The sequence below is a fragment of the Pavona decussata genome, unplaced genomic scaffold, assembly GCF_977016875.1.
Source record: "Pavona decussata unplaced genomic scaffold, jaPavDecu1.1 SCAFFOLD_22, whole genome shotgun sequence".
NCBI lineage: Eukaryota > Metazoa > Cnidaria > Anthozoa > Scleractinia > Agariciidae > Pavona > Pavona decussata.
In genome coordinates, this window is record NW_028145445.1 from 195,001 (window position 1) to 202,500 (window position 7,500).

Below are 7,500 nucleotides of genomic sequence, written 5' to 3' on the forward strand. Positions count from 1 at the left end.
TGCACAGTTCAATAACCTGATCATCACCCTTACTTCAGGGAACTGTATTAAAAACAACATGACATATCAATGCCTGGGGATGGTTTTGTTAGTTATCTCATGACAGAGGCAGCTATTCTTTGACCTCCATCTCTTTCCCCTTCCCGTTGGGTTTCATTGCAGATTTTGCATTTTCAAAGTTAGGTTTCTCAGAGTAGGTCATGTTTAGTTTACAGGGTACCATTAATAACACTCTGGGGCCAACCCACCACTAAAAGCTGAAAGATTCGACGTTGTGGTAACAGAATTCAGCCCAATGAGATTTAAATATGTTAAGAACTGAAAAATCTGTCTGTGAGTTTTCATTACAGCTACTGGAACTGACTGAAATTGACTGAAATTGTACTGTTTCATTCAATGGAGGATCAGATTGCAACAATACGTTGTCTCGGTACACTCAATCTTGATTATTACACTTTTTTCATGGTCATACCGTTGAGCTTTTGATGTGCAGGAGTATGTAGGAAGAAGTTCTCTGTCATTGTGGTTCCAGTTGCTATTACAATTTAATTCATTGTGAATGTTCCACTGCAGGAGACTAAACATTGTCTAATATAAATACATTGGATGAACAGATGTTCCAACATCCATAACATATGTTCCCCTGTTAAGAACTTTGAATAAAAAAAGAAGTGAAAATTTGTTTCACAGCGCATCAGAATAATCTTATTCAATCTGTAGATAAAAATTTGACAATCATTTTAGTGCAAGAATGGAGATTTTTCATTTAATATGAGCAAAGTTATAAGTTTTTTCGTTTTTCCACAAAGTGCGGCGTCTTAAATTGAATGAGTGAAGTGTTGGCATGAACTTTGAATAAAAAACACCTGTAAATTTGTTCCAAGGCGCATCAGAATAACCTTATACAATGTGTAGGAAAATGGTGGCGTTGGATAGGCCACATCTTGAGGAAAAGTCCTAACGACATCTCAAGGACTGCACTAACGTGGGCACCCGAAGGTAAGAGGAAGCGAGGCCGGCCAAGGGAAACGTGGAGACGAACTGTGGAGAAAGAAAGGAATCAGCTGGGTTGGCAGTCATGGGAGGCTGCTGTCGCCTCGGCGGCAGACCGGGATGGGTGGCGCAATCTTCTCGCCGGCCTTAAGAGTCCACGTGGGCCCAAAGAGGATAAGTAAGTAAGTAAGTAATGTGTAGGGAATAAGTTTATGTTCATTTTTATAGTACACGTATGGTTATTTCTCGTTACATGATCGGGCAAAGATATGACTTCTTTTAGCTTTCAAGGTAGTGTATGTAGCCGTCTTAATTTCAATTAAAATATTGATGTGTCATCTACATTCACGAGTTGGCTCACAGGAGACTTTGATTTAAAGATAAATTATTTCAAATGTTGTTAACACTTTGATAATCTGATTAGTTTACATGATGTTGAGGACACCACAGTGGTTTTCTATGGATCTTTGACATGTTTATTGAACCTGCTGTTACAATTACACTGTAATGGTATGTCTAGAGTTAAACAACTGGAAATGTTTAATAGTTACGGGTGTTGTGGAATACAAATTGGCATAAGCTTCAGCAGATCAAAATTACACCGATTGCTTCATTTTGAAACCCGAACTAGAAGCAACTGTAATACATGTAGCTTGTTTAGCAGACAGAGATACACAGGAGGTTTTGTTTTCTGGATTTGTCCTACCACCGAGCAGCAATTCTTAGTGATTTTTGTCAAGCAGCTGCAATACCGATTTGATAAATTTTCGAAGCTGCAAATGCAACTTTTCTGTAAAATCATATACCGGCCGCCTCGAATGAACTTCTACATGGTTCATAAAGAGAGAGCTGACGCTCAGTTGGTTATTCAAAAAAGTGGTGCCATCGCTTAGGGTAGATGTCACTTAAAGATCTTTTTAACACAGGGCTTATAATAAGTCACAGATTTCACAATGATGGTCACTTTTAGGAGTGGTCACAAATAGAGCTTTGTGTAGTTCTGTAGTGGCAAAGTCATGCTGCTCACATACATAATAATTTTTAGGTCAACTTACTCTTAGAGTTCTGAACTCCACAGTCTTGATACGGAATCACATCCTCAACATGAATACTGTTCTTTGGATCCTTGGAACAAACTTTCTTTTTGGCAAGAAGTGAGGCTCTAAAAAGAGACAGAGAATCACACTGGAAATTAACTTACCCTATAAATCCCCCTACTGGATGGGGAATTGCAGAAAAACAACTCATGCTTATATGCATCTCGTGAATAAACAAGAAAATAACAGTAGAGCATATCATGTTATGTTCTTTTTACATGTGAGCACAGAATCAATTTTCCACAATCCCACACCTCCTTCTCTTAGGGACTTGACCAATTACAAAAAAAGAAAAAAAGAAACCTTACTAGAGACCCAATAAATTTTTAATAACAACTAGGCTTACAAGGTGACATAACTTATTCAACACATTCCACCATTAGCAATGTAAGTAAAACAAACACTGCCATAACTTATACTCTTTATTCTTCAAACCTTATTAACATTTATAATGATAACTTCCACTTGGCATCACTTGGCATGCATTTAAAAACCATCCCACAGGAATTCTTCATATATTGACAACTTACATGTACAGTGTAGGTCCAGTAGTTAGAAGTTACATTGTCTTATTCCAGGCATGTAACATCAGCTAGATCAAGAGGATTGTCACCTCCAAACAACTTATTAAATATTTTTTTATTATATTATATAACTACTGCTGCGAAACTGGGAGTAAAATAAAACTGTCCTCTGCATGCATGTCTAATTCGGAGACTCAGGACCCCACACCAAAGAAAAACATTTTAGATGTGCTGATGTGCTCATTTCCCTACCATGTGGATGTCACAAAAACCAGAGACATACTGTCATTGAACCTTTTAAGTGGTGGATATATGATATTAAAACTGGCATGCACATTTTTAAAAGTGCACTTGAATTCTAATTTAAGCATGCCTTTATAATCCATACCTATTGAGCATACACCTTTTCCAGGGATGGAACAGCTTAGAAGAGCAGGATAAGGGGAACTAAATGCAGAATAATAATTTATCTCAGACTGAGAATCTTCACTTTCATACCCACTGGTACTATCAGAAACAAGATTGTCAACATACATGGCACTGTAAAGATGGTGGGTTTGATGGTTGGGCTTGATAGAGTTTCTGCCTCTCTCATTCAGTATTTCTCTTGAATTTTTCGCCTTCAGTCAGCTTCAAAAGGCTTAGCACAAGATTTTAAAGAGATCTACATGTATACAGTATTTGATACATATTACAATGCATCAACAATCTCGGGGACAATCTGGCTTTTTAATACAATACCAATTCACTAAAGCACTTAAATCTGAAAATGTTACAAAATGACAGTACACACTGTACTGCTGCTTACCAGATCATTAAAAAAGCCATGCATTTTCCTTTCCTTGAATTTGACTCCTAAACTTTGTTCCTGAAGAAATAAAGGTATGGTAATTAATATCAGAGTGTAATTCCTTTTTGTTTGATGTTTGTCTGTTTGTTTGTTTGTTTGATGTCGTTTGTTTCATTTAATGTCGCACCTGAGGATTGCTGAGAACAACACAGTCAAGGTCTTTTTCCATATCAAATCAACCGTGATCACTTGGATTGTTCTTTTTTATTTAATCCCTTCAAAGTTAGAGGGGTTTTTTTTGAGGTTCTACCACAGTACGTACCATCAAATGCTGCTCTTTGCAACTGGATGCCAGGGATTTTAACCTGAAATATGCATACTGGCAGCTACATGCGATGCATTTGGCATAGTTACTAAAACAAGGAATGACTTAAAATGATCTAAAATGATCTAAAATAAGTCCAAAATATCTTAAAATGATCTGAATGAAGTGAAACCAAGATAAAATGAATACAATTAAAGAATTACAGAACTGAGTGCTTACCAAAGTAAAGGCTGATACCAGGAAGCTGCTGTGAACTGCCGGAAAGACCGAAGAAAACTCGAAAAGTGCCAATGGTTTGCACGTAAGCGGATTCGATGACAAAATTGCGTAAACAAACCCCACTAGATTGAATCTTTATTTTATTGGTCTGTCCGAAAGACCCAAAAATATCGGCACTGACCAATTTTTTTCGCGTTCGTTTTCCGGTTGCACATTAAAAGCCACACGACAAAGCTAAATTCTTGTGTAAACACTGATAAAACGCTTTTGTAAACAATGTAAAAGCATATCTGTGCATCAATTCCTTGAATAAACAAGCAGTTACACGGTGGGGCCAACCCACCCCCAAGATGGTGCATGAGGGCGTTGCAGAGCATACTGGGTAAAATTCAAGATGGCTGCGTGGTAAACGAAAAAAGCCAAGATGGCCACCAATGTGGAATTTACTAACCAGATTCGTCCAGCTCTTATTCGGGCAAAATGTAACTGTTTGGAGAAAGTCTTGACCGGCGAGGGCATCAGGAGAGAGAACAGTTTCTTTAGCGAGCTTGAAAGTGCGGCCGAAAGTTTGCAAGACAAGTTCTGCCAGCAATCGCAATTTGAAAAAGTGCATAAGCTTCTACCTTCAGCAGGCATGGTCGTGAAAGGACTACGAAACATGCACCAAAAGATTATTCCCTTGCAAAGCCATGGTTTGGTGAATTCGTAATGGTATGCCTTCAGAGGTGTTTTCTTGTTTAAGAGCCGATTTCTGAGATTATCAAAAATCGGGCGTCAGTCGTGAAATTTCGAATTCCTTCATATTTTGCCCATATAATCTCTAGAGTAGGGTATTTTAAAAAATAACGTTAAAAGTTTCGTCAGCGTATTATTTTTTTCGAAATCGGGCAAAGTTTGAAATACAGCAAATTAGCGTCCTTTCGGTCACAAAACTTACTGAAAATAATCCATTTTCATCTCGCTCGTAGAAAGAAACGCGATGTCCTCCATTAATGAAATGTTTACAAAATATAAACACCTCCCTCTTCTTCATAATGCACTAGTTAAATCTAGATAAGCTTGAGAATTGGAAATGCTTCGGCCGTTAGAAGAAACCCCATTTCGGCAGTTTAAAAATTTAGCAAATTTCATCCAATTTCAACACAAAAGAAACCCAATTGGTACGTCCAGTTTGAATTTAAAATGAAGACATTGTTGAAGCACAACCTTTGTAGTTTACTGTGTTAAAATATTTCTGGCGGCAATGCAAAAGTATCCCGTCGAGAGACCAAAATGTGAAGGGTACTTTGACACGAGGAGAGCCTGAGTGTGAAACGAACAACGGCCGTCACGCTACAAATCAAGTCCTTTGTTAAATTATCACTTGCAACAAAGAATATGTTTTCTATAAGCTGTACAGAAATTGGTAATAGTAGCTTATTCTCTGCTGAACTTAGTAGGATAACATTTCGTATGATTTTGTCAACTCGTGTATTTTTACACATGTAGAAGTCAGAATTGGGCACATTTTGCTGTTAATTGTGTCATTGGAAACTGTTTACATTATTCTGCTTCGGCTACTTTCAAAAATACAACAATCAGGAAATACCAAAAGTTAGAGTATTTCTAAGCTTTAATTCATCTATTGCTTGAGTTTTTAAGACACGAAAGGCAATTACTTTAGAATTATCAAGCAAAGATGGTATAAATTCACTTAGAAGAGGTCAAAGTTAACAGCAGTGATCGGCTATGTGATTGTCGCATCGCAGAATAAATATTTATGAAATTGCCATAAACTAGCAGTTTATTCTAGCCCTGAATTCGAAAAAACTCGCTAAGGAGGACTTACCACAGTGATCTGATCTGCAGCGCCAGTAACTCTTTTTAAACGGAAAAAGTTGAAATCCTTGTAACTGCGTGACTCTGACAAACTAAGGCGTGATCAAAACCGCGTGGGATCTGGTAACCGAACTATCTTCCCACGCCGGCTACGAAGGCGAACAAGTAACAAACGACAAACAATTCCGAATTTTACCTGTGTAAATATGCAGTTCTTCAAGTTTCTAAACCAGCGGTCTAGCCAAATATACACTCCCTGTGCTTGAAAACATTTTTGGGGGGCGGGTGGGGGAAGGGGGGGGGGGGGGGGTCCTTGCTCGTGAGAACTCGCGGAGGTTTAGAACACAGCTTGGTGCCCTTTTTTCAACAGTCACTTTATATTTTCTACTGTATGGCACTTACCTTTGCAAATATCAAAAACGAAGTGGACAGTTACTATAGTGTTTCCTAACTACAGAAAAATGCTAACATTAATGGTTGGAGGTTCCATCTATGATACAGTAGCAAGTAGAGTAAACCTTGCAAGCTGTATGAGGCCACACCTGCATTATATTTAATATAATAATGCATATAATATAACAGTAAACTACAAAGGTTGTGCTTCAACAATGTCTTCATTTTAAATTCAAACTGGACGTACCAATTGGGTTTCTTTTGTGTTGAAATTGGATGAAATTTGCTGAATTTTTAAACTGCCGAAATGGGGTTTCTTCTAACGGCCGAAGCATTTCCAATTCTCAAGCTTATCTAAATTTAACTAGTGCATTATGAAGAAGAGGGAGGTGTTTATATTTTGTAAACATTTCATTAATGGAGGACATCGCGTTTCTTTCTACGAGCGAGATGAAAATTGGTAATTTTCAGTAAGTTTCGTGACCGAAAGGACGCTAATTTGCCGTATTTCAAACTTTGCCCGATTTCGAAAAAAATAATACGCTTACGAAACTTTTAACGTTATTTTTGAAAATACTTTACTATAGAGATTATATGGGCAAAATATGAAGGAATTCGAAATTTCACGACTGACGCCCGATTTTTGATAATCTCAGAAATCGGCTCTTAAGTGAAGGTATTATTCAGCGCACAAATTTTGGTCACAAATTCATTGAAAGGAATACTCAGCTCATCTAATTCAAGATAAAAGATGTTCGAAAAGCGAATTATTTGTTTGCACGGATGGATATCGACGGTGCGGAGGTGGACAGAAATAGTCTCCTGAAAAAGAAATTTCAGGACTCATTGGAAAGATGCCAAGACATTGTAACTGAAGACAAGCCAATATTAATGGAATTAAAATTCAACAAGAGTTCTGAGGTTTTAATGGTCACTTTCCATTATGGATACTGGAACCAGCATGGCATCCCACAGCATTAACATGTGTTATTTACATTTCTGTCAAGTAAATATTTTATTTCATGTGGGAAATGACATATTTTAACATCCCACGTACAGCATTAAACATAATTATGTTATGTACATTTCTGTCAAGTTAATATTTTATATCAGGTGGGAAATAACATATTTTAACATCCCACAGCATTAAACATACAGTATGTTATGTACATTTCTGTCAAATTAATATTTTATTTCATGTGGGAAAAACCAGGAAAAAACTTGATAGCAATGAACTATTAAAATACAGTTTTCTGAAAACTAGCTGTTGCTATAAACATGACTCCCGTGCTTGAATCTTGACAATAATGACTTATTTACATTCGTTGGAGTTCAGAAGTT

At 37.2% G+C, this 7,500-nt stretch overlaps 1 long non-coding RNA gene and 1 pseudogene across 1 annotated transcript in view; both read right to left on the reverse strand.

Moving 5' to 3' along the window:
* Positions 1-3,422: 3,422 nt before the first annotated feature.
* Positions 3,423-7,500, reverse strand: part of LOC146486006 (uncharacterized) — a 12,533-nt gene continuing 8,455 nt past the window's right edge. Inside the window, exon 5 of the long non-coding RNA XR_014860648.1 lies at positions 3,423-3,482. This is a non-coding gene — a long non-coding RNA (uncharacterized LOC146486006). The remainder of the gene's footprint in view (positions 3,483-7,500) is intronic.
* The window catches only part of LOC146486007 (uncharacterized), a 4,586-nt pseudogene continuing 3,322 nt past the window's right edge, over positions 6,237-7,500 (reverse strand).